We start from the raw sequence: 26511 nt of genomic DNA, 5'->3' as shown, positions 1-26511 counted from the left end.
ATGATGACGACAACGATGAATCCCCCTCTCCGGAGCCCCGAACGGACTCCAGATCAGCCCTCCCGAGAGAGATTAGGGCTTGGCGGTGGCTCCATATCGTAAAACGCGATGATTTCTTCTCTCTGGTTTTTTTCTCCCTGAAAGCCAATATATGGAGTTGGAGTTGGCGTCGGAGGGCCACCAGGGGGCCCATGAGGTAGGGGGCGCGCCCTAGGAGGGGCCCACCCTCGTGGAAAGGGTGTGGGCCCCCTGGTGTTCATCTTTGGCGAGGATTTTTTTTCTAAGATGTTCCGTGGAGTTTCAGGTCATTCCGAGAACTTTTATTTTCTGCACAAAAAACAACATCATGGCAATTCTGCTGAAAACAACGTCAGTTCGGGTTAGTTCCATTCAAATCATACAAGTTAGAGTCCAAAACAAGGGCAAAAGTGTTTGGAAAAGTAGATACGACGGAGACATATCAACTCCCCCAAGTTTAAACCCTTGCTTGTCCTCAAGCAATTCAGTTGACAAACTGAAAGAGAAAAAGAAAAACTTTTACAAACTCTGTTTTCTCTTGTTGTTGTAACATGAAAAGCCAGCATTCAAGTTTCAGCAAATATTATAAACTAACCATACTCACAATAACACATAGGTCTCACAATTACTCATATCAATAGCATAATCAGCTAGCGACCTATAATAACAAAACTTGGATGACAACACTTTCTCAAAATAATCATAACATGATATAACAAAATGGTATCTCGCTAGCCCTTTCTAAGACCGCAAAACATAAATGCAGAGCACCTTTAAAGATTAAGGACTGACTAAACATTGTAATTCATCGTAAAAGAGATCCAGTCAAGTCACACCCAATATAAACCAATTATAATGAATGCAAACGACAGTGTGCTCTCCAGCTGGTGCTTTTAATAAGAAGGATGATGACTCAACATAAAGGTAAATGGATAGGCCCTTCGTAGAGGGAAGCAGGGATTTGTAGAGGTGCCAGAGCTAGATTTTGAAATAGAGATAAATTATATTTTGAGCGGTATACTTTCATTGTCAGCATAACAACTAAGAGACGACGATATCTTCCATGCTAAACAAATTATAGGCGGTTCCCAAACAGAATGGTAAAGTTTATACTCCCCCTCCTCCACAAGCATCAATCCATGGCTTGCTCGAAACAACGAGTGCCTCCAACATTCAATGGGTCCCAGGGGGAGTTTTGTTTGCAATTATTTTGATTTAGTTTGCATAAAGCATGGGACTGGGCATCCCGAAGACCAGCCATTTTCTCGTGAATGAGGAGAGGAGTCCACTCCTCTTGAGAATAACCCGCCTAACACGGAAGATAAGGGCAGCCCTAGTTGATATATGAGCTATTCGAGCATGCAAAACAGAATGTTTATTTGAAGGTTTAGAGTTTGGCACATACAAATTTACTTGGAACGGCAGGTAAATACCGCATATAGGTAGGTATAGTGGACTCATATGGAACAACTTTGGGGTTTAAGGAGTTGGATGCACAAGCAGTATTCCCGCTTAGTACAGGTGAATGCTAGCAAAAGATTGGGAAGCGACCAACTGAGAGAGCGACAACAGTCGTAAACATGCATTAAAATTAATTTACACCGAATACAAGCATGAGTAGGATATAATCTACCATGAACATAAATATCATGAAGGCTATGTTGATTTGATTCAACTACATGCGTGAACATGTGCCAAGTCTAGTCACTCAATTCATTTAAAGGAGGATACCATCTCGTCATACCACATCATAATCATTCTAATAGCATGTTGGCACGCAAGGTAAACCATTATAACTCATAGCTAATCAAGCATGGCACAAGCAACTATAATCTCTAAATGTCATTGCAAATATGTTTACTTCATAATAGCTGACTCAGGAATGATGAATCATCATATTTACAAAAACAAGAGAGGTCGAGTTCATACCAGCTTTTCTCATCCCAATAAGTCCATCATTTATCATCGTTATTGCCTTTCACTTGCATGACCGAACGATGTGTATAATAATAAGAGTGCATGTGCATTGGACTAAGCTGGAATCTGCAAGCATTCAACTCAAGAGAGAAGATAAGTAATATGGGCTCTAAGTTAAATAAACAATCATGCATATAACATCCACTAAGCAATTTCAATATAGTCTTCTCGACCCCCAAAAGAAAGAAAACAAAATAAAACTATTTACACGGGAAAGCTCCTAGCAAGCAAAAGAAGAACGGGAAATATTTTTGGGTTTTCCTTTTAATTACTACAACAAAGAAATAAACTACTACTAATTTTTTGGTTTTTTTTCTTAAGGTTTATCAAACACACAAGAAGAAAGCAGGAAAAAGAAAATAAACTAGCATGGATATTACAGTGAAAGAGTATGAGCACCGACATCTAGCAATGAGTGTGTGTGAACATGAATGTAATGTCGGTGGGAAATACGTACTCCCCCAAGCTTAGGCTTTTGGCCTAAGTTGGTCTATTGCCAGGGATAGCCTGGCGGATACTCGTAGGTGAAGCTGGGGTCATACTGTGATGCAGCGGCTATCGCCGCCTGAGCTGTAGCGTGGCATCGAGCAGCCTCCGCTCTCCTCTCATACTCATCCGCCTCATCTCTGGTAATAATATATCTTCCTTTTGTCTAAGAATCAAAGAAGGCAGGAGCAGGAAGAGCAATATGGACTACATGTCGTTTGTTAAAGATTAGTTGATACTAGAGAGGGGGTTTAGTCCTCTTAACAAACTGGTGGGAAACCATAGAATCAAAATCTAAATAAGTAGGGGGTAATTCCATATCACCCTCACGAATGTCTATCTCAAGAAAATTTGCTAGGTTGCATAAATTCCTCCAAAGAAATCTCCGTTATGTCTATTCTAATGCAACCTGCGAGCTACAATGGCTCGCATATGATAAGATTGGTCTCCTAACACAGCACTTCTGAGAATGCTGAGATCAGGGACACACATGTGACATGCTTCATCCTTAGCATTTATGCATCTACCTATGAAGAGAGCAAAATAATGTATAGCAGGAAAGTGAACGCTCCCTATAGTGGCTTGTGTTATATCTCTAGATTCCCCCATAGTTATTCTAGCAAGAAAGTCTCTATATTCAGATTTAGGGGGATCCCTGACACTACCCCAAGATGGAAGTTTGCAAGCAAAAGTAAAATCCTCTAAGTCCATGGTATAATATTTGTCATAAAGGTCAAACATGACTGAAGGAGAATTACGCGAACATGAAAACTCAAACCTCCTCACAAATGAACTTGTGAGATCATGATACTAGGGGCATTTGTCAGCTTCAAAGTCCTCAAGACCGGCGTTACGCAAATATGCGCTAAATTCTTCTTTGATTACCGCTTGATTCATAAAATTTTCCGAAGGTCATTCACAGGGCCTCACAGGAGCGTCTCTTGGTGGTTCCTCGTTAGCATCACGCATTGCAAGCCTGGGACCTTGCTTCCTTGAAGAACCACCTTGGAACATCTTCCTAAACATATTGTTTCCTCTGGAAAAAAATTCTGAATTTTTTAGTAACTTCAAATAAAAGTGAACCAACTTCAATAAAATTGATAGCAACAACTCCCACAAGTGCCTAGAGCCTATATCAAGCATTAGAACTACTTGGAACCAAATAAATTTGACATGCAAGCTCAAGAACATGGTCACCTATGCAGCACAAATTTGTAATGAATAAAGCACTAGAAAAAAAACTAATTGGTCCAATGGAGGAGTCACATACCAAGGAACAATCTCCCCAAGAAGTTTTGCGAGAGGTGCTTTGAGCAAGGAGATCGAAAATCACAGCAACGGGGGCTGGAACTCGTGCTTGAGTTGGTTTTTCGTGTTTGTGTGAGGCAGAGGAAGAAGATGGGTGCAGGGATAAGTGGAGGAGGGCCACCATGGGCCCACGAGGCAGGGGGCGCGCCCAGGGGGGTAGGGCGCGCCCTCCACCCTCGTGGCCAGGTGGCAGCTCCCCCCGCGGTAATTTTTGCACAGTAAATCCTCAAATATTCCCGAAAAAATCATATTAAATTGGCATGGCATTCTGAGGACTTTTATTTTCGGGATATTTTTATATTGCACGGATAAGTCAGGAACAGACAGAAAAAATACTATTTTACTTTATTTCTACTAAATAACAGAAAATATAAAGAGGGTACAGAAGGTTGTGCTTCTAGTTTCATCCATCTCGTGATCATCAAAATGAACCCACTAACAAGGTTGATCAAGTCTTGTTAACAAACTCATTCCGAATAACACGGAACCGGAGAAATTTCGAATAACACTAAGTTACCTCAACGGGGATATGAAAATCCCCAACAATAAGAATATCATACTTTTTCTTGACAGTAGGGAGAGGAAATTCAAAACCTCCAAATATAATCGATGGAATTTTTCCAATAGAGTTGATACTATAAACTTGAGGTTGTTTCCTCGGAAAGTGTACCGTGTGCTCATTGCCATTAACATGAAAAGTGACATTGCCTTTGTTGCAATCAATAACAGCCCCTGCAGTATTAAGGAAAGGTCTTCCAAGAATAATAGACATACTATCATCCTCGGGAATATCAAGAATAACAAAGTCCGTTAAAATAGTAACGTTTGCAACTACAACAGGCACATCCTCACAAATACCGACAGGTATAGCAGTTGATTTATCAGCCATTTGCAAAGATATTTCAGTAGGTGTCAACTTATTCAAGTCAAGTCTACGATATAAAGAGAGAGGCATAACACTAACACCGGCTCCAAGATCACATAAAGCAGTTTTAACATAATTTCTCTTAATGGAGCATGGTATAGTAGGTACTCCTGGATCTCCAAGTTTCTTTGGTATTCCACCCTTAAAAGTATAATTAGCAAGCATGGTGGAAATTTCAGCTTCCGGTATCTTTCTTTTATTAGTAATGATATCCTTCATATACTTAGCATAAGGATTTGTTTTGAGCACATCAGTTAATCGCATACGCAAAAAGATGGGTCTAATCCAGCAAAGCGCTCAAAATCCTCATCATCCTTTTTCTTGGATGGTTTCGGAGGAAAAGGCATGGGTTTCTGAACCCATGGTTCCCTTTCTTTACCATGTTTCCTAGCAACGAAGTCTCTTTTATCATAATGTTGATTCCTTGATTGTGGGTTATCAAGATCAACAGCAGGTTCAACTTCTACATCATTATCATTACTAGGTTGAGCATTATCATGAACGTTATCATTAACATTATCACTAGGTTCATGTTCATGACCTGATTGTGTTTCAGCATCAGGCATAGAAATATCATTTGGATTCTCAGGTGGTTCAGCAATAGGTTCACTAGAAGTTTGCAAAGTCCTATCATTTTTCTTTTTCTTCCTTTTAGAAGAACTAGGTACATCAATATTATTTCTCTGAGAATCTTGCTCGATTCTCTTAGGGTGGCCTTCAGGATACAAAGGTTCCTGAGTCATTCTACCAGTTCTAGTAGCCACTCTAACAGCATAATCATTTTTCTTACTATTCATTTCATCAAGCACTTCTTTCTGAGCTTTAAGTACTTGTTCTACTTGAGTGGTAACCATAGAAGCATGTTTGCTAACAAGTTTAAGTTCACCTCTAATATTAGCCATAAAATCACCCAAGCGTTTAATCATAAAGGTATTCTGTTTTAATTGTCTACCAAAATAAGCATTAAAGTCATCTTGCTTAAACATAAAGTCATCAAACTCATCCAAGCACTGACTAGCAATTTTAGTAGGAGGGACTTCAGCTTTATCATATCTATAGAGAGAATTTACCTTTACTACCTGTGTCGGGATATCGGGATCAGGAGGTTCTTCAGTGAATAAGGAATTGAGATCATATACTTCTTCAACAGGCGGTAAATTAAGACCGTGTATTTCTTCAATAGGAGGTAAATTCTTAACATCTTCAGCTTTAATACCTTTTTCTTTCATAGATTTCTTTGCCTCTTGCATATCTTCGGGACTGAGAAATAGAACACCTCTCTTCTTCGGAGTTGGTTTAGGAATAGGCTCAGTAATTGGCTCTGGAGCTGGCTCAGGAGTTGGCTCAGGAGGTGCCCAATTATTTTCATTTGTCAACATATTATTCAATAGAATTTCAGCTTCATCCGGTGTTCTTTCCCTGAAAAGAGAACCAGCACAACTATCCAGGTAATCTCTGGAAGCATCAGTTAGTCCATTATAAAAGATATCAAGTATTTCAGGTTTCTTAAGAGGATGATCAGGCAAAGCATTAAGTAACTTGAGAAGCCTCCCCCAAGCTTGTGGGAGACTCTCTTCTTCAATTTGCACGAAGTTGTATATTTCCCTCAAAGCAGCTTGTTTCTTATGAGCAGGGAAATATTTAGCAGAGAAGTAATAAATCATATCCTGGGGACTGCGCACACAACCAGGATCAAGAGAATTAAACCATATCTTAGCATCACCCTTTAATGAGAACGGAAATATTTTGAGTAAATAAAGGTAGCGCGATCTCTCATTATTAGTAAACAGGGCGCTATATCATTTAACTTAGTAAGATGTGCCACAACAGTTTCAGATTCATAGCCATAGAAAGGATCAGATTCAACCAAAGTAATTATATCTCAACAGAAAATTCATAATAATCCTTATCGGGATCACAAATAGGTGAAGTAGCAAAAGCAGGGTCGGGTCTCGTTCTATCTCTAAGAGATTCTTTACTCCATTTAACTAGCAACCTCTTAAGTTCGTATCTATCCTGGCAAGCAAAAATAGCTGCAGAAGATTCTGCATCAAAAAGATAACCCTCAGGAATAGCAGGCATATTCTCATCATCACTCTCATCATCATATTCAGATTCAATAATTTCTCTTTCTCTAGACCTAGCAATTTGTTCATCAAGAAATTCACCAAGGGGCATAGTAGTATCAAGCATAGAAGTAGTTTCATCATAAGTATCATGCATAGCAGAAGTGGCATCATCAATAACATGCGACATATCAGAATTCATAGCAGTAGCAGGTTTAGGTGTCGCAAGCTTACTTATAACAGAAGGAGAATCTAGTGCAGAGCTAGATGGCAGTTCCTTACCTCCCCTCGTAGTTGAGGGCAAAATAGTAGTTCGATCGTCTTTCAAGTTCTTCATAGTGTCCAGCAGATATAAATCCCAAGTGACTCAAAGAATAGAGCTATGCTCCCCGGCAACGGCGCCAGAAAAAGGTCTTGATAACCCACAAGTATAGGGGATCGCAACAGTTTTCGAGGGTAGAGTATTCAACCCAAATTTATTGATTCGACACAAGGGGAGCCAAAGAATATTCTCAAGTATTAGCAGCTGAGTTGTCAATTCAACCACACCTGGAAACTTAGTATCTGCAGCAAAGTGTTTAGTAGCAAAGTAATATGATAGTGGTGGTAACGGTAACAAAAGTAAAGACAACAAAAGTAATGTTTTTGGTATTTTGTAGTGATTGTAACAGTAGCAACGGAAAAGTAAATAAGCGAGAACCAGTATATGGAAAACTCGTAGGCACCGGATTAGTGATGGATAATTATGCCGGATGCGGTTCGTCATGTAACAGTCATAACATAGGGTGACACAGAACTAGCTCCAATTCATCAATGTAATGTAGGCATGTATTCCGTATATAGTCATACGTGCTTATGGAAAAGAACTTGCATGACATCTTTTGTCCTACCCTCCCGTGGCAGCGGGGTCCTATTGGAAACTAAGGGATATTAAGGCCTCCTTTTAATAGAGAACCGGAACAAAGCATTAGCACATAGTGAATACATGAACTCCTCAAACTATGGTCATCACCGGGAGTGGTCCCGATTATTGTCACTTCGGGGTTGCCGGATCATAACACATAGTAGGTGACTATAGACTTGCAAGATAGGATCAAGAACACACATATATTCATGAAAACATAATAGGTTCAGATCTGAAATCATGGCACTCGGGCCCTAGTGACAAGCATTAAGCATAGCAAAGTCATAGCAACATCAATCTCAGAACATAGTGGATACTAGGGATCAAACCCTAACAAAACTAACTCGATTACATGATAAATCTCATCCAACCCATCACCGTCCAGCAAGCCTACGATGGAATTACTCACGCACGGCGGTGAGCATCATGAAATTGGTGATGGAGGATGGTTGATGATGACGACGGCGACGAATCCCCCTCTCCGGAGCCCCGAACGGACTCCAGATCAGCCCTCCCGAGAGAGATTAGGGCTTGGCGGCGGCTCCGTATCGTAAAACGCGATGATTTCTTCTCTCTGATTTTTTCTCCCTGAAAGCCAATATATGGAGTTGGAGTTGGCGTCGGAGGGCCACCAGGGGGCCCACGAGGTAGGGGGCGCGCCCTAGGGGGGGCGCGCCCCCCACCCTCGTGTACAGGGTGTGGGCCCCCTGGTTTTCATCTTTGGCGAGGATTTTTTATTATTTTTTCTAAGATGTTCCGTGGAGTTTCAGGTCATTCCGAGAACTTTTATTTTCTGCACAAAAAACAACATCATGGCAATTCTGCTGAAAACAGCGTCAGTCCGGGTTAGTTCCATTCAAATCATACAAGTTAGAGTCCAAAACAAGGGCAAAAGTGTTTGGAAAAGTAGATACGACGGAGACGTATCATGTAATACCCTACTCCAGTGTGTGGTGTGGTGGATTTCCACAGGGGCTGATGATGAACAATACAAAGGGAGAACAACCTCGCGTGGGCCTGTTCTTGAGCTGGTGTGATGAACTGCTTGGGTGAGTTCAGTCGCTTCTCTCTAGTCTATGCGTTATCTGGATCCTCCCTTTGCCCTGTGGTGGCTAGCTCTATTTATAGAGGGAGGCCCTGGGCCTCTTCCCAAATAATGAGCGGGAAGGGCGCCAACAATTGGCCATTTTGAAGGGGAACATCTAGTACACTTATCCTGACTAAAGTTGGTCTACGGCTGCCAAAGGCTGTGATGATGATGCCGTCCTCGGCTCCACGATGACCTCCATCCCGCCGTTCTGCTGGTCTTGGTCTTGTTGCACCAAAACGGTAACCTTTGCCTGATGCCTTGGCCTGTGCTTGCCCCCTTTGCACCGAAGGGGAAACAAGGACACTAAGCGGGCCGGCGCCCGCCTGGTCTCGATCGTCATGGCTTGCGTCACGGGCTCCTCGCGAGGTACCCTGCCTTGATCTCTCCGCCTCCTCGCGAGCCTGCCTGATGAGGCTGCTCCTGAGGAAGCTCCATGTCATCCACCCCGCGAGGCTTGGCCCCTCGCGAGGGTCTTGAGCTTGAGCTGATGAAGCTGGGCTGCACTGGGCCCCCACTTGAGCCACGCCGCAGGCCACATGCAGGCAAGTCTGGGGACCCCTGTTCCCAGAACACCGACAGTAGCCCCCGGGCCCAAGGCGCGCCCGGACTTGGCTTAGCAGAGAAGCGAAGGGGCAAGTGCAAAGCGCCATGGGCCCCAATAGCCTGCAGTCTTGAGCGCCGCGTGGCAATTGATTGGACGTGGGCGTCTCCGCTTCCCCATGATGCCTCGGCAACTGCATGACTTGACAAGTCCCTGCATGAAAAAACGGGTCATGATTACCTGCGATCATGGTGGCCGACGGTTGGCTTTCTCCGGCTATAAGTACGGAACGGCGCGAGCCCTTCCAGTCCATCCCTTCCTGCTACTCCTTTTCTTCTTCTTTCTCTCCCTTGCTCCACATTACGCCAATGGGACCAATCTGCCGGTTTTTTGCAGAAGAGAAGGGAAAGGCCCCCCGAGAGGGTCCCGACCCGCTTCCGCCGAAGAAGCGGCTAGTCCTCTGCCGCCGAGATGAGGGTGCTCGGCAGGAGGCATCGAGGCCCTGGTACGAGCGGCCGCCGCCTGGGTTCCCGCTGCCCTTGTACACCCGCATCGAGGGCCCTGGAGAAGAAGGCGCCGAGCGACACCGGCGGTGCCGCCGTCGACGCCGGCAGGTTACGGTGGTGTGCGTCGTTCCTCCTGGAGTCCATGCCGAGGGCTCCTCTCGCGAGCTTGTGCTCCACGCCATGATGCCTCCTCGATCTTGGATTCCCCTTCCTCCCTCCTTCTCCTTAGAGATCCCGATGAGGGGGCCTCTTGAGCTCTGGCTGCAGCATGCTGACTGCAGTACCCCTGCGACCGGAGCGGAGGTTGAGGTTGTCGCTCCGGACAAGGTCTACATGACCCATGGCTAGGGCGAGATCGCCCGGGTCTTGCCGAACTGGAGGTGCCCTCGTGATTCATTTCGAATACGATGGCGCCTCCTTGATGTTCTTCAAGGTCTTCGACGCGGAAGGACGCCGGCTGGAATGTTGCCCTGAGAAAGGCAGCCGGGGCATCGTCGTGGCGAGGACTAGGCCCGCCAACCGCTTCCCCAGCAGCTCCTCAGGCGGCAGCGGAGGAGCCGGAGGGTCCAGCGACTCCGCCGGGCTTCAGGCGACTCCGGAGATGAGCGACAACAGCTACGAGACCCCGAGCTCGCATCGTGCCCGGAGCAGGGCAGCTGCATCAGGCCGCCAACGCCACTGATCTGGACGGGGTTGGCGCCAGCGCCTGACGGCCCACTGTTGATGATGGCGTCTCCTGCGGAGGCACGCATAGTTTGCGTTCCTTAGGATTAGCACCTTTTGTTCCCTGCGAGGAATCGAAGTACCACCTCGTGGGGGTATGTAAGGTGCTGGCCATGTCTTTTGTGAATATTATATCCTTATTGTGAATCAATGCGAGATGCTTGTACTGTCCTGGCTCGGCTCCCTTTCTTTCCTCACGAGGGCTTGGTGCTCTACGCCAACAGGTCCCAGTCCCCAGGCAAGCTTCAGCCGTCGCTGGTATGCCAGGTCGTGATGCCGTGGTCAAGGCCAGGAGGTGAGTGGCCCAAGGTCCAGTAAGAGCCCCTGAGCCGTGATGCTCAGGAGGTCCCCTTTAGCGATCAAGCAGCCTCCGCTAGGCAAGAAAGGTAGGCAACATTGCTGTGATAGAGCTGCACGAGGCGAGGGTTTAGCGCTGAGTTGAATCAGTTTTCTCGTGACATATCTCATAGGTTTTGCGTAGTTTTCGTTGAGGTGCCGGGCCTGCGCGGCGACAGCTGAGGAGTTGCTGGGTTAGGCCCTCGTTAGCTCGTTCCCTCTCCCCCGCACTTTCCTTAATTCTCTACGTCCTCAGGTCCCGGCCCTCGAGAGAGCTCAGCCGCCGCTGGTATGACAGGTCGCGATGCCGTGGGTCAAGGCCAGGGGGTGAGGGTTGGAGAGCCAGTAAGAGCCCATGAGTCGTGATGCTCAGGCGCCCCCCTTTTAACGTGCAAGCGGATCATGCCGAAGAGGTGGAGAGAGAGCTCGCGACGTCCCCAGTGTTACTTCTGGAGAGGGTCCTGCATACCAATCACGAGGGGAAACAAGGTCTGTTGTTACGGTTGCCAGCCAACCATTGGTCGCTCCGAGGGAGTGATTGGGGCACTGAGGGCCTGGTGAGGTGGCGCCTTGCGGGGTTGCCGCGGCAAGAGCTCGACTGCTCAGATCTATCGGGGTTGCAGGGACGGACCCGTACGCAAGTGTGATGCCAGAGCGAGCGGCTCCAAAGGTAGGTGTCAATCGAGCAGGTGGTTAGGTCAAGCATGTTAAGCACGAAGTAGCAAATCCATTTTAGATAGATGCGGAAAAAGCAAACGCCACTGGGTCAGGCCTGAGCAGCTTGGGGATAATGCAGCCCGAGGGGCGCCCCCAACGAGGTAGGTAAAGAGCATAAGCAAAACGGATGTATGCCGTAGGGACGGACCCACGCGACCTGGGAATGATGCAGCCCTGCGGGCGCTCCCAGCTGAAAATGGAACTTTGAAAGATGTCACCTGATACCATTGGAGATGAATTGATGCTGAAGTAGCGGACGACGCGTGGTGAGGAAGCGGACCCTCACGAGCTCTTGGGGCCTGGAGCCTGGGGAGGCTCCGGGGGCACAGGTGGATCTTCGAGGGCTATCTCCATCTCCGCCAGGACCGCGTGATGCCTGACCTCCTGAGCCTCCAGAATACTCCTCAGCAGGCGCTGATGAGCGGCGGCCGCGTTCGGCAGGCCGAAGGGCATGCGAACGTAGCTGTGAGGTGGGCCCTAGCAACAACCCACGCGTGAAGGCCAGAGGCGCTCCTGAGACGCGGCTCAGTTGAGCCCTGGTACATCGATGCAGACGCGTAGCCCGCCATCCTCGCATGGATGGGGGGCTACAGCGGGTAGGCGGCGGCTGCCGCGCATGACTCTTGACTCCTGTAGCTCCTGAATGTTCCTCGCGATGAAATCCTGAGGGTTTGGCCCTCCTTGCCTCGTACTTTCCTGGGGGAAACGTGCCTTGAAGCACACCTCCAAGTGGTGCCCGAGCGCCTCCCTCATGACCTTGGCAAGGTCGGTGGCTCTCCAAGAAAGAGCCCCCGAGCGCTGCCCGAGGAGGGCGCCGAGTGCGCCTTCTGATGCGACAGGGGGTGGCGCTCCCTGAACTTGCGCGTATCCTGACGCCACGCCTCCGGAGGTGCCCGCGTCTGAGGGTTTGGGCCAGGTGAAGCCTTCTTCTTCTTGGGGACCGCCTCGGGAAGTCTTCTGCTCCTGTGATCTGGGTCTTCGATTGCTGCGGCTTGGAAGGCACGCTCAAGAGAACACACTGCATCCCTTTCCTCACAAGGTACTATGATGACTCCACCGCTTCCTGGCATCTTGAGGACATTGTAGCCGTGTGATACGTCTCCAACGTGTCTACTTTTCCAAACACCTTTTCCCTTGTTTTGGACTGTAACTTGCATGATTTGAATGAAACTAACCCGGACTGACGCTGTTTTCAGCAGAACTACCATGATGTTGTTTTATGTGTAGAAAAGAAAAGTTCTCGGAATGTCTTGGAAATCCACGGGGGCACTTTTTGGAATAATAAGAATTTTTGGCGAAAGAATTAATGCCTGGGGGCCCATAGCCTGTCCACGAGACAGGGGGCGCCCCCCCAGGGCGCGGCCTCCTATCTCGTGGGCCCCCTGGACCTCCATCGACGTCAACTCCAACTCCATATATTCACGTTTGGGGAGAAAAAAATCAGAGAGAAAGTTTCATCGCGTTTTACAACACGGAGCCGCCGCCAAGGCCTAACCTCTCTCGGGAGGGTTGATCTGGAGTCCGTTCGGGGCTCCGGAGAGGGGCATTCATCGCCGTCGTCATCATCAACCATCCTCCATCACCAATTTCATGATGCTCACCGCCGTGCGTGAGTAATTCCATCGTAGGCTTGCTGGACGGTGATGGGTTGGATGAGATTTACCATGTAATCAAGTTAGTTTTGTTAGGGTTTGATCCCTAGTATCCACTATGTTCTGATATTGATTTTGCTATGACTTTGCTATGCTTAATGCTTGTCACTAGGGCCCGAGTGCCATGATTTCAGATCTGAACCTATTATGTTTTCATGAATATATGTGTGTTCTTGATCCTATCTTGCAAGTCTATAGTCACCTATTATGTGTTATGATCCGACAACCCCGAAGTGACAATAATCGGGATACCTCTTGGTGATGACCGTAGTTTGAGGAGTTCATGTATTCACTATGTGCTAATGCTTTGTTTCGGTTCTCTATTAAAAGGAGGCCTTAATATCCCTTAGTTTCTGTAAGGACCCCGCTGCAACGGGAGAGTAGGACAAAAGATGTCATGCAAGTTCTTCTCCATAAGCACGTATGACTATTTATGGAATACATGCCTACATTACATTGATGAACCGGAGCTAGTTCTATATCACCCTATGTTATAACTATTGCATGAGGAATCGCATCCGGCATAATTATCCATCACTGATCCATTGCCTACGAGCTTTTCGTATATTGTTCTTCGCTTATTTACTTTTCTGTTGCTACTGTTACAACTACTACAAAAGCCCAAAAACATTTGTCTTTACTTTTGCTACCATTACTTTTATTATCATACCACTTTTGCTACTAAATACTTTGCTGCAGATACTAAGTTATCTAGGTGTGGTTGAATTGACAACTCAACTGCTAATACTCAAGAATATTCTTTGGCTCCCCTTGTGTCGAATCGATAAATTTGGGTTGAATACTCTACCCTCGAAAGCTGTTGCGATCCCCTATACTTGTCGGTTATCAAGACTAATTTCTGGCACCGTTGCCGGGGAGCATAGCTCTATTCTCTGAGTCACTTGGGATTTATATCTGTTGATCACTATGAAGAACTTGAAAGAAGCTAAAACCAATATTTTACCCTCAACTACGAGGGGAGGTAAGGAACTGCCATCTAGCTCTACACTAGATTCTCCTTCCGTTATTAGTAGGCTTGCGACACCTAAACCTGCTACTGCAATGAACTCTGATATGTCGCATGTTATTGATAATGCCACTTCTGCTATGCATGATGAAACTACTTCTGTGCATGATACTACTGTGCCATTAGGTGAATTTCTTGATGAACAACTTGCTAGAGTTAGGGGGAATGATATTACTTAAGAACCTATTATTGATGATAGTGATGATGAAGGTTCTCCCAATGATTATGTATTACCTGTTGTTCCTAAGGTTTATGTTATGAATGAAAAAGCTGCTATGGAAATTCTTGCTTGCAATGGTAGAAATGATCTTAAAAAATTATTAGCTAAATGGAAGCAGCAGTCTCTTAATGCTAGAATGAAACCCGATCCTTCTTTTGCTACTTCACCTATCTGTGTTACTGATAAGGATTATGAATTCTCTGTCGATCCTGATATTATTACTTTAGTTGAATCTGATCCTTTTTAAGGCCTTGAATCTGAAACTGTTGTGGCACATCTTACCAAGTTGAATGATATAGCCACCCTGTTTACTAATGATGAGAAGTCTCACTATTTATATATCCTTAAGATATTTCCGTTCTCATTAAAGGGTGATGCTAAGACTTGGTATAATTCTCTTGCTCCTGGTTGTGTGCGTAGTCCCCAGGATATGATTTATTACTTCTCTGCTAAATATTTCCCTGCTCATAAGAAACAAGCTGCCTTGCGGGAAATATATAATTTTGTGCAAATCAAAGAAGAGAGTCTCCCACAAGCTTGGGGGAGGCTTCTCCGGTTACTTAATGCTTTGCCTGATCATCCTCTTAAGAAAAATGAAATACTTGATATCTTTTATAATGGACTAACCGATGCTTCCAAGGACTACTTGGATAGTTGTGCTGGTTGTGTTTTCAGGGAAAGAACAGTCGACGAAGCTGAAATATTATTGAATAATATGTTGACTAATGAAAATAATTGGACTCTTCCTGAGCCAGTTCCTGAAGTAATTCCTGAACCAATTGAGCCAACTCCTGAGCCTATTCCTAAACCCACTCCGAAGAAGAGAGGTGTTTTATTTCTCAGTCCTGAAGATATGCAAGAGGCAAAGAAATCAATGAAAGAAAAAGGTATTAAAGCTGAAGATGTTAAGAATTTACCTCCTATTGAAGAAATACATGGTCTTAATATACCGCCTGAAGAACCACATTGTCTTGATAACCCGACACAGGTAGTAAAGGTAAATTCTCTCTATAGATATGATAAAGTTGAAATACCCTCTACTAAATTTCATAGCCCATGCTTAGATGAATTTGATGACTTTATGGCTAGACAAGAAAGTTTTAATGCTTATGTTGGTAGAGAGTTAAAGAATAATGCTTTCGAGATAGGACGTGTAGCTGATAATCTGGCTAGAGTTAAAGATGAACTTCACCGCGTTAGCAAATATGCTTCTATGGTTGCTACTCAAGCTGAGCAAGTACTTAAAGCTCAAAATGATTTGCTTGATGAATTAAATAATAAAAATGACTTTGCTGTTAGAGTGGCTACTAGAACTGGTAGAATGACTCAGGAACCTTTGTATCCTGAAGGCCACCCTAAGAGAATCGAGCAAGATTCTCAGAGAAATAATTTAGAGGCACCTAGTTCTTCTAAAAAGAAGAAAAAGAAAAATGATAGGACTTTGCATGCTTCTAGTGAACCTACTGTAGACACACCTGAGAATCCCAATGATATTTCTATTTCTGATGCTGAAACACAATCAGGTGATGAACATGAACCTAGTGATAATGTTAATGATAATGTTCATGTTGATGCTCAACCTAGCAAAAACAATGATGTAGAGATTGAACCTGCTGTTGATCTTGATAACCCACAATCAAAGAATCAACGTTATGATAAGAGAGATTTTGTTGCTAGGAAGCACGGTAAAGAAAGAGAACCATGGGTTCAGAAACCCATGCCCTTTCCTCCTAAACCATCCAAGTCAAAGGATGATGAGGATTTTGAGCGCTTTGCTGAAATGATTAGACCTATTTTCTTACGTATGCGCTTAACTGATATGCTCAAAGTAAATCCTTATGCTAAGTATATGAAGGATATCATCACAAATAAAAGAAAGATACCGGAAGCTGAAATTTCCACCATGCTTGCTAATTACACTTTTAAGGGTGGAATACCAAAGAAACTTGGAGATCCGGGTGTTCCAACTATACCATGCTCTATTAAAAGAAATTATGTTAGAACTGCTTTATGTGATCTTGGAGCTAGTGTTAGTGTTATGCCTCTCTCTTTATATCGTAGACTTGAATTGAATAAGTTGACACCTACTGAAATATCTTTGCAAATGGCTAATAAATCAACTGCTATACCTGTCGGTATTTGTGAGGATGTGCCTGTTGTGGTTGCAAATGTCACTATCTTAACGGACTTTGTTATTCTTGATATTCCTGAGGACGATAGTATGTCTATTATCCTTGGTAGACCTTTTCTTAATACTGCAGGGGCTGTTATTGATTGCAACAAAGGCAATGTCACTTTTCATGTTAATGGTAATGAGCATACGGTACACTTTCCGAGGAAACAATCTCAAGTTCATAGCATCAATTCTATTGAAAAAGTTCCAACTATCATTTTTGGAGGTTTTGAATTTCCTCTCCCTACTGTCAAGAAAAAGTATGATATTCTTATTGTTGGGGATTTTCATATCCCCGTTGAGGTAACTTAGTGTTATTCGAAATTTCTCCGGTTCCGTGTTATTCGGAATGAGTTTGTTAACAAGACTTGATCAACCTTGTTAGTGGGTTCATTTTGATGATCACGAGATGGATGAAACTAGAAGGCACAACCTTCTGTACCCTCTTTTTACTCTCTGTTATTTAGAATAAATAAAGCAAAAATAGTATTATCTGTCTGTTTTCTGAATTATCCGTGCATTAAAAAATAGTCCGAAAATAAAAGTGCTCCAAATGCCCTGCAAATTTAGTATGATTTTTTCTGGAATATTTGAGGATTTTAGGCACTGAAAACACTGCAGGAGGGGCAAGCACCAGGCCACGAGAGAGGAGGGCGCCCCCCTATAGGGCGCGCCCCCTGTCTCGTGGGCCCCTGGTGGCTCCCCTCCACTTATGCCAGCACCCACACACTTCATCTTCTACCCAAAAAATCCCCATCCAGCTCAAGCACGAGTTCTAGCTCGTTTTGCTGCGATTTTCGATCTCTTAGCTCAAAGCTCCATTCACAAAACTGCTTTGGGAGATTGTTGCTTGGTATGTGACTCCTCCATTGGTCCAATTAGTTTTTGTTCTAGTGCTTTATTCATTGCAAATTTTTGCTGCATAGGTGACCATGTTCTTGAGCTTGCATGTTAAATTTTTGAGGTCCCAAGCAATTCCAATGCATGATATAGGCTCTAGGCACTTGTAGGAGTAGTTGCTATCAATCTTGTTTAGTTTTATTCACTTTTATTTTGAACTTACTAAAATTTCAGAAATTTTTAGAAAAAGAAATATGCTTAGAAGAATGTACCAAGGTGGTTCCTCGGCAAAGAAAGGGCCAAGGATTGCTATACGTGAGCAAGATGTTAAATTGCCGAGGGACGCAAATGTACGGGCTTGTGAGTGGCCATCCGATGAGTGTATGGTCGAAGCAGGCTTCAAGGAGGAATTTGACGCGTATGTGCGCAATGCCGAGCTGGAGGACTTCTTACAAGATAAGTGTCCTCAATATTATCAATTGACTGATTCCTTTGTGCGGAGGTTCGAATATATCTCTGCGCGTAATTCTCCTAGTGTCATGTTTGATATTTATGATACATCTTATACCATGGATTTAGAGGATTTCACAACTGCTTGCAAACTCCCGCAGTGGGGTAATATTAATGATCCTCGCAAATATGAATTTAGAGATTTTATTGCTAGTATTACTGTGGGAGAATCTAGGGACATAACACAAGCTACCATAGGGAGCATTCATTTTCCTGCTATACATTATTTTGCTCTCTTTATTGGTAGATGCATTAACGGTAAGGATGAAGCATGTCACATGTGTGTCCCTGATCTTTGTGTCCTCAAGAGTGCTGTGTCAGGTTATAAAGGTTATAACTTGGGGGCAATAGTTGCACGTAGGTTGCAGAATAATAGTAGAAGGGGTGAATTCTTTGGAGGAATTTATGCAACCCGTGTGGCTAATTTTCTTAATATAGGTCCACGAGAGGGGGATATGATTGTACCTCCTGTTTATTTGGATAAAGAAGCTATGTTTGATCATCATTTTCTTGAGAGGAATGAACAATTCCTCCATTATCGACTAATCTATGACAGACGCAATGTCGTCCCTGTTACTCTTCCTGCTCCCTACCTTTTTGATTATCAGGCAAAAGGAAGATATGTTGTCACCAGGGAGGATGCAACTGAATATGAGAGGGGGATGGAGGCAGCTCGCCAACACGCTGCTGCTCAGGAGGCGGTCGCCTCTGCATCTCAGTACTACCCCAGTTTCACTTATGGATATCAGTCAGGCAGTCATTGGTATTAGACCAACTTAGGCCAAAATCCTAAGCTTGGGGGAGTACGTATTTCTCACCGACTTTACATTCATGTTCACACACTAGTCGTCGGTGCTCATACTCTTTCATTGTATTATCCATGCTAGTTTAAATTTCTTTTTCTAGTTTTCTTCTTGTGTGTTTGATAAACTTAAGAAAAACCAAAAAAAATTAGTTAGTTTAATTTCCATGCTTGTAGTAGAAATTAAAATGAAAACCCAAAAAGATTTCTCGTTCTTCTTTTACTTGTTGGGAGCTTTCCCGTGTAAATAGTTTTATTTTCTTTTCTTTCCTTTGGGGGTCGAGAAGACCATATTGAAAATGCTTAGTGGCTCTTATATGCATGATTGTTTATTTAATTTAGAGCCCATATTACTTTGTCTTCTCTCTTGAGTTGAATGCTTGCAGATTCCAGCTTAGTTCAATGCACGTGCACTCTTATTATTATACACATTGTTCGGTCGTGTAAGTGAAAGGCAATAATGACGATATATGATGGACTTATTGGGATGATAAAAGCTGGTATGAACTCGTCCTCTCTTGTTTTTGTAAATATGATGATTCATCGTTCCTGAGTCAGCTATTATGAAGTAAACATATTTGCAATGACATTTAGAGATTATAGTTGCTTGTGCCATGCTTGATTAGCTATGAGTTATAATGGTTTACCTTGCGTGCCAACATGCTATTAGAATGATTATGATGTGGTATGATGGGATGGTATCCTCCTTTGAATGAATTGAGTGACTCGACTTGGCACATGTTCACGCATGTAGTTGAATCAAATCAACATAGCCTTCACGATATTTATGTTCATGGTGGATTATATCCTACTCATGCTTGTATTCGGTGTGAATTAATTTTAATGCATGTTTACGACTGTTGTCGCTCTCTCAGTTGGTCGCTTCCCAGTCTTTTGCTAGCCTTCACCTGTACTAAGCGGGAATACTGCTTGTGCATCCAAACTCCTTAAACCCCAAAGTTGTTCCATATGAGTCCACTATACCTTCCTATATGCGGTATTTACCTGCCGTTCCAAGTAAATTTGTATGTGCCAAACTCCAAACCTTCAAATGAAATTCTGTTTTGTATGCTCGAGCAGCTCATGTTACAACTAGGGCTGCCTATATCTTCCATGCTAGGTGGGTTATTCTCAAGAGGAGTGGACTCTGCTCCTCATTCACGAGAAAGGGCCGGTAACCGGGATGCCCAGTCCCATGATCCAAAAAGATCAAAGCAAATCAAAATAATTAAACAAAACTCCCCCAGGGCTGTTGTATGTTGGAGGCACTCGTTGTTTCGAGCAAGCCATGGATTGATGCTTGTTGGTGGTTGGGGGAGTATAAACCTTTACCATTCTGTTTGGGAACTGCCTATAATGCATGTAGTATGGAAGATACAGCCATCTCATAGTTGTTGCGTTGACAGCAAAAGTATGCCGCTCAAAATGTTATTCAATCTCTATTTTAAAATCGAGCTCTGGCACCTCTACAAATCATTGCTTCCCTCTGCGAAGGGCCTATCTATTTACTTTTATGTTGAGTCATCATCCTTCTTATTAAAAGCACCCGCTGGAGAGCACACTGTCATTTGCATTCATTATTATTGGTTTATATTGGGTATGACTTGACTGGATCTCTTTTACCATGAATTACAATGTTTAGTCAGTCCTTGATCTTTAAAGGTGCTCTGCATTTATGTTTTGCGGTCTCAGAAAGGGCTAGCGAGATACCATTTTGTTATATCATGTTATGATTATTTTGAGAAAGTGTTGTCATCCGAGTTTTATTATTATGGCTCGCTAGCTGATTATGCTATTGATATGAGTAATTGTGAGACCTATGTGTTATTGTGAGTATGGTTAGTTCGTAATATTTGCTGAAACTTGAATGCTGGCTTTTCATGTTACAACAACAAGAGCAAACAGAGTTTGTAAAAGTTTTTCTCACTTTCAGTTTATCAACTGAACTGCATGAGGACAAGCAAAGGTTTAAGCTTGGGGGAGTTCATACGTCTCCAATGTATCTACTTTTCCAAACACTTTTGCCCTTGTTTTGGACTCTAACTTGCATGATTTGAATGAAACTAACCCGGACTGACGCTGTTTTCAGCAGAACTACCATGATGTTGTTTTATGTGTAGAATAGAAAAGTTCTCGGAATGTCCTTGAAATCCACGGAGGCACTTTTTGGAATTAATAAGATTTTTTGGCAAAAGAATTAATGCCAGGAGGCCCACAGCCTATCCACGAGCCGGGGGCGCCCCCCCTAGGGCACGGCCTCCTATCTCGTGGGCCCCCTGGACCTCCACTGACGTCAACTCCAACTCCATATATTCACGTTCGGGGAGAAAAAAATCAAAGAAAAAGTTTCATCGCGTTTTACGATACTGAGCCACCGCCAAGCCCTAATCTCTCTCGGGAGGGCTGATCTGGAGTCCGTTCGGGGCTCCGGAGAGGGGGATTCGTCGTCGTCGTCATCATCAACCATCCTCCATCACCAATTTCATGATGCTCACCGCCGTGCGTGAGTAATTCCATCGTAGGCTTGCTGGACGGTGATGGGTTGGATGAGATTTACCATGTAATCCAGTTAGTTTTGTTAGGGTTTGATCCCTAGTATCCACTACGTTCTAAGATTGATGTTGCTATGACTTTTCTATGCTTAATGCTTGTCACTAGGGCCCGAGTGCCATGATTTCAGATCTGAACCTATTATGTTTTCATGAATATATGAGTGTTCTTGATCCTATCTTGCAAGTCTATAGTCACCTATTATGTGTTATGATCCGACAACCCCGAAGTGACAATAATCGGGATACTTCTCGGTGATGACCGTAGTTTGAGAAGTTCATATATTCACTATGTGCTAATGCTTTGTTTCGGTTCTCTATTAAAAGGAGGCCTTAATATCCCTTAGTTTCCGTAAGGACCCCGCTGCAACGGGAGGGTAGGACAAAAGATGTCATGCAAGTTCTTTTCCATAAGCACGTATGACTATTTATGGAATACATGCCTACATTACATTGATGAACTGGAGCTAGTTCTATATCACCCTATGCTATAACTATTGCATGAGGAATCGCATCCGGCATAATTATCCATCATTGATCCATTGCCTAGGAACTTTTTGTATATTGTTCTTCGCTTATTTACTTTTCCGTTTCTACTGTTACAACTACTACAAAAACCCAAAAACATTTATCTTTACTTTTGCTCCCATTATTTTTATTATTATACCCCATTTGCTACTAATTACTTTGGTGCAGATACTAAGTTATCCAGGTGTGGTTGAATTGACAACCCAACTGCTAATACTCAAGAATATTCTTTGGCTCCCCTTCTGTCGAATCATTAAATTTGGGTTGAATACTCTACCCTCGAAAGTTGTTGCGGTCCCCTATACTTGTGGGTTATCACCATGGTGAGTCACTGCCATGAACTTGGCCAGGGCTGGGTACCCGAGGATGGCATTGTATGGCAGGCGAATGTGGGCGACGTCAAAGTCAATGAGCTAAGTGCGGTAGTTGTTGCGCTGCCCAAAGGTGACAGGAAGGCGAACTTTCCCTATCGGAACAATGGAACCATCGGTGACTCCTGAGAAAGGCTTGGTTGGCTGAAGATGATCATATGGCACTTGGAGATTGTTGAATCTCTCGACGAACAGGACGTTGAGTCCTGCTCCGCCATCGATGAGGGTCCTGGTGACTTGCACATTGCTGATGACTGGGGAGCAAAGCATCGGGAGGACTCCGGACGTTGCTGCGCACTTGAGCTGATCCGCTGAGCTGAACGTGATAGCGCATGCTGACCACCTGAGAGGGCGCGTGGCCTCAAGCTTGGGGAGGACTGCATTCACCTCGTGAGCAAACTGCTTGAAGATGCGCTGAGAGGCTGGGGCCTGAGCGCCGCCTAGGATGCAAGCGATTGCGCGCGGCTCCTGGAAGCCCCCAGCCCCCTCGTCCTGATGATGGTCTTCATTCCTCCTCGGCGGTGGTGGCAGAGGAGGGAGGCCTAAATTGCCGTGCGGGCGATCCTCACGAGGCTGATCCCTCCAACCTCCCTCGTGAGGCTGGTCCTGCCAGCGGTCCTCGCGAGGTCGGTCACGCCACCCTTGGAGAGGGCCACGGTCTTCCCAACGTCCTCCGCCTCTTACTCCTCCTCGGCCATAGCCCTGGTCGTTGCGGTCGGGGCATCGGCCGATACGCCCATCTCGCACAGCCCTGAGCTCTTGGCATTCGTTGGTGTTGTGGGTGTGGAGGTCGTGGTACACGCAGTACCGGCTGCCCTTGGATGACTCAGGCTGATCCCTTCCTTGCTTGGTGTCTGACTCTGCTGCGATCACAACAGCTCCCTTAAGCTTCACGTCCTTGACCTTGGGCTTCTTCTCTTCTGGATCGGCAGCCGGAAGCTCGAGGAGGGAGAGGCGCCCTTCCTCAGCCCTGGCGCACTTGGTCGCCGAGTTGAACAGCTCTAGGGATGTGCACATGTCTTCATGGATTGCTAGCTCCTCTTTCATCTTGATGTCACGCACGCCATCAGAGAAGGCTGAGATGATGGCCTCCTCAGTCACCCTGGAGATCTTGAGGCGGGCATTGTTGAAGCGCTGGATGTACTTCTGCAGGGTCTCTCCTGGCTGTTGCTTGATGCGCGCAGGTCACTCATGGCCGGGGGTGGTCGCGAGTGCCTTGGAAGTTGGCGATGAAGCGAGTGCGCATCTCGTCCCAGGAGGAGATCGTGCCAGGAGCCAGGTTCAGGAGCTAGGTGCGTGCATTGTCCTTGAGTGCCATGGGAAACCAATTCGCCATGACCTTTTCGTCCACGTTGGCAGCTTCGATGCCCAACTCGTAGCGCTGTAGGAACTCCGCGGGGTCGGCAGTGCCATCGTAGTGAGGAGGTAGGTCCGGCTAGAACTTGTCAGGCCATGCGATGCTACGCAACTCAGCGGTGAAGGCGCGGCAGCCTGCAGTGGCCACCGGAGCCCTTTGCTGGTGCCGGGCTTGCTCCTGGAAATTCCCATGCGCCGCCGCTTGGAGCAGCGCGGGGTCTTGACGTGGTGGCGCAGGGATGCGGTCATGGTGCACCGGTGCTGGGAGCACGCGAGCACCTTCTTGGGGATGAGGGAGTTCTTGGCAACTCCTTTCTTGTCGCGTAGGCGCCGGACGCGGAGGGTCTCGTCCTCGGGCCGCGCGCCTTGGAGCCAGGGCGCCTTCTTGGGGAGGAGGTGGCGGAGGGCGAGGCAGCGAGAGAGACGGCGCATGGGAGCCCCCTGTGGCGCTGACGAGCTCGGTGATGCGGGCGAGCCAGTCCTCGTAGAGGTCATCGACAGGACGTTAGTGCAGGAGCTCACGCGCCAGGAGCAGCGCAGCGTGCGCGTCTGTGGGGGCGCGACGGGCGTGGGACGACGAACCGGCTGGAGTCAGCGACGGGGTGGTGGTGTGGCCTTCCCGCCGCACCAAAGGATGCAGGGACGAGGCCTACTGCTCGTTCCACGCCAGGCCGGTGGCGGCGTTGGCGGCATGCGATGAGGAATGACGGGGGCATCAGCCGGCAGGAGCTGTCTAGGCGAGTCGAGTGGCGAGAGCAGCCCGACGCTCGGTGCGGGCTCGGCGAGCGTCAGACATGGGCAGGACGGAAGATCACACACGACCAGCGGAAGAAAGATTCTGGTGCACCCCTACCTGGCGCGCCAAATGTCGGATTTCGGGTTCCGGCAGACCCTTGAGGTTCGAACTCTGGGGTGCGAACAAAGATCTTTCCCCTACCGTTTCACGTCTCAAAGGCTTGCAAGGAATCTAAGCAAGAAAGAAGAACACACAAAGGACACGAGATTTATACTGGTTCAGGCCACCATTGTGGTGTAATACCCTACTCCAGTGTGTGGTGTGGTGGATTGCCTCAGGGGCTGATGATGAACAATACAAAGGGAGAACGGCCTCGCGAGGGGCTGTTCTTGAGCTGGTGCAATGAACTGCTTGGGTGAGTTCAGTCGCTTCTCTCTAGTCTATGCGTGATCTGGATCGTCCCTTTGCCCTGTGGTGGCTAGCTCTATTTATAGAGGGAGGCCCTGGGCCTCTTCCCAAATAATGAGCGGGAAGGGCGCCAACAATTGGCCATTTTGAAGGGGAACATCTAGTACACTTATCCTGACTAAAGTTGGTCTACGGCTGCCAAAGGCTCTGACGATGACGCCGTCCTGGGCTCCATGATGACCTCCATCCTGCCGTTTTCCCGGTCTTGGTCTTGTTGCACCGAAACGGTAACCTTTGCCTGATGCCTTGGCCTGTGCTTGCCCCCTTGGCACCGAAGGGGAAACAAGGACACTACACATGCCGTCGCCCGCCTGGCGCCCGTCTGGTCTCGATCGTCATGGCTTGCGTCATAGGCTCCTCGAGAGGTACCCTGCCTTGATCTCTCCGCCTCCTCGCGAGCCTGCCTGATGAGGCTGCTCCTGAGGAAGCTCCCTGTCGTCCGCCCCGTGAGGCTTGGCCCCTCGCGAGGGTCTTGAGCTTGAGCTGATGAAGCTGGGCTGCACTGGGCCCCCACTTGAGCCACGCCGCAGGCCACAGGCAGGCAAGTTTGGGGACCCCCGTTCCCAGAATGCCAACAGCAGGGCACCTTGTGAGGAGCCCGTGACGCAAGCCATGACGATCGAGACCAGGCAGGCGCCAGGCGGGCGCCGGCCTGCGCAGTGTCCTTGTTTCCCCTTTGGTGCAAAGGGGGCAAGCACATGCCAAGGCATCAATCAAAGGTTACCGTTTTGGTGCAACAAGACCAAGACCAGCAGAACCTCAGGATGGAAGTCATCGTGGAGCCAGGACGGCGTCACCGCCAGAGTCATTGGCATTCCAAGACCAACTTTAGTCAGGATAAGTGTACTAGATGTTCCCCTTCAAAATGGCCAATTGTTGGCGCCCTTCCCGCTCATTATTTGGGAAGAGGCCCAGGGCCTCCCCCTATAAATAGGACTAGCCTCCACAGTAGAGGAGGGAGAGGATCCAGATTGCGCATAGACTAGAGAGAGGCGACTGAACTCGCCCAAGCAGTTCATCGCACCAGCTCAAGAACAACCCCTCACGAGGCTGTTCTCCCTTTGTATTGTTCATCATCAGCCCCTGAGGCAATCCACCACACCACACACTGGAGTAGGGTATTACACCACAATGGTGGCCTAAACCGGTATAAACCTCGTGTCCTTCGTGTGTTCTTCTTCCAAGCCTAGATTCCTTGCGAAGCTTCGAGACGCGAGTTGGTAGGGGAAGGATCTTCGTGCACACCCCAGAGTTCGAACCTCAAGGGTCTGCCGGAACCCGAAATCCGACAGTATGTCTTGCCGTGCTTATCTGTGGTGACAATAGGATATCACGTGATCCACTTGCTGTATGTTTTGGTGATCAACTTGCGGGTTCCGCCCATGAACCTATGAATAGGGGTTGGCACATGTTTTTGTCTTGACTCTCCGGTAGAAACTTTGGGGCACTCTTTGAAGTACTTTGTGTTGGTTTGAATAGATGAATCTAAGGTTGTGTGATGCATATCGTATAATTGTGCCCACGGATACTTGAGGTGACAATGGAGTATCTAGGTGACATTAGGGTTTTGGTTGATTTGTGTCTTAAGGTGTTATTCTAGTATGAACTCTATGATAGATTGAATGGAAAGAATAGCTTCATGTTATTTTACTACAGACTCTTGAATAGATAGAACTGAAAGG

This window comes from Triticum aestivum, chromosome 6B (genome assembly GCF_018294505.1).
Source record: "Triticum aestivum cultivar Chinese Spring chromosome 6B, IWGSC CS RefSeq v2.1, whole genome shotgun sequence".
NCBI classification, from domain to species: Eukaryota; Viridiplantae; Streptophyta; class Magnoliopsida; order Poales; family Poaceae; genus Triticum; species Triticum aestivum.
This window is presented reverse-complemented; position numbering follows the sequence as displayed.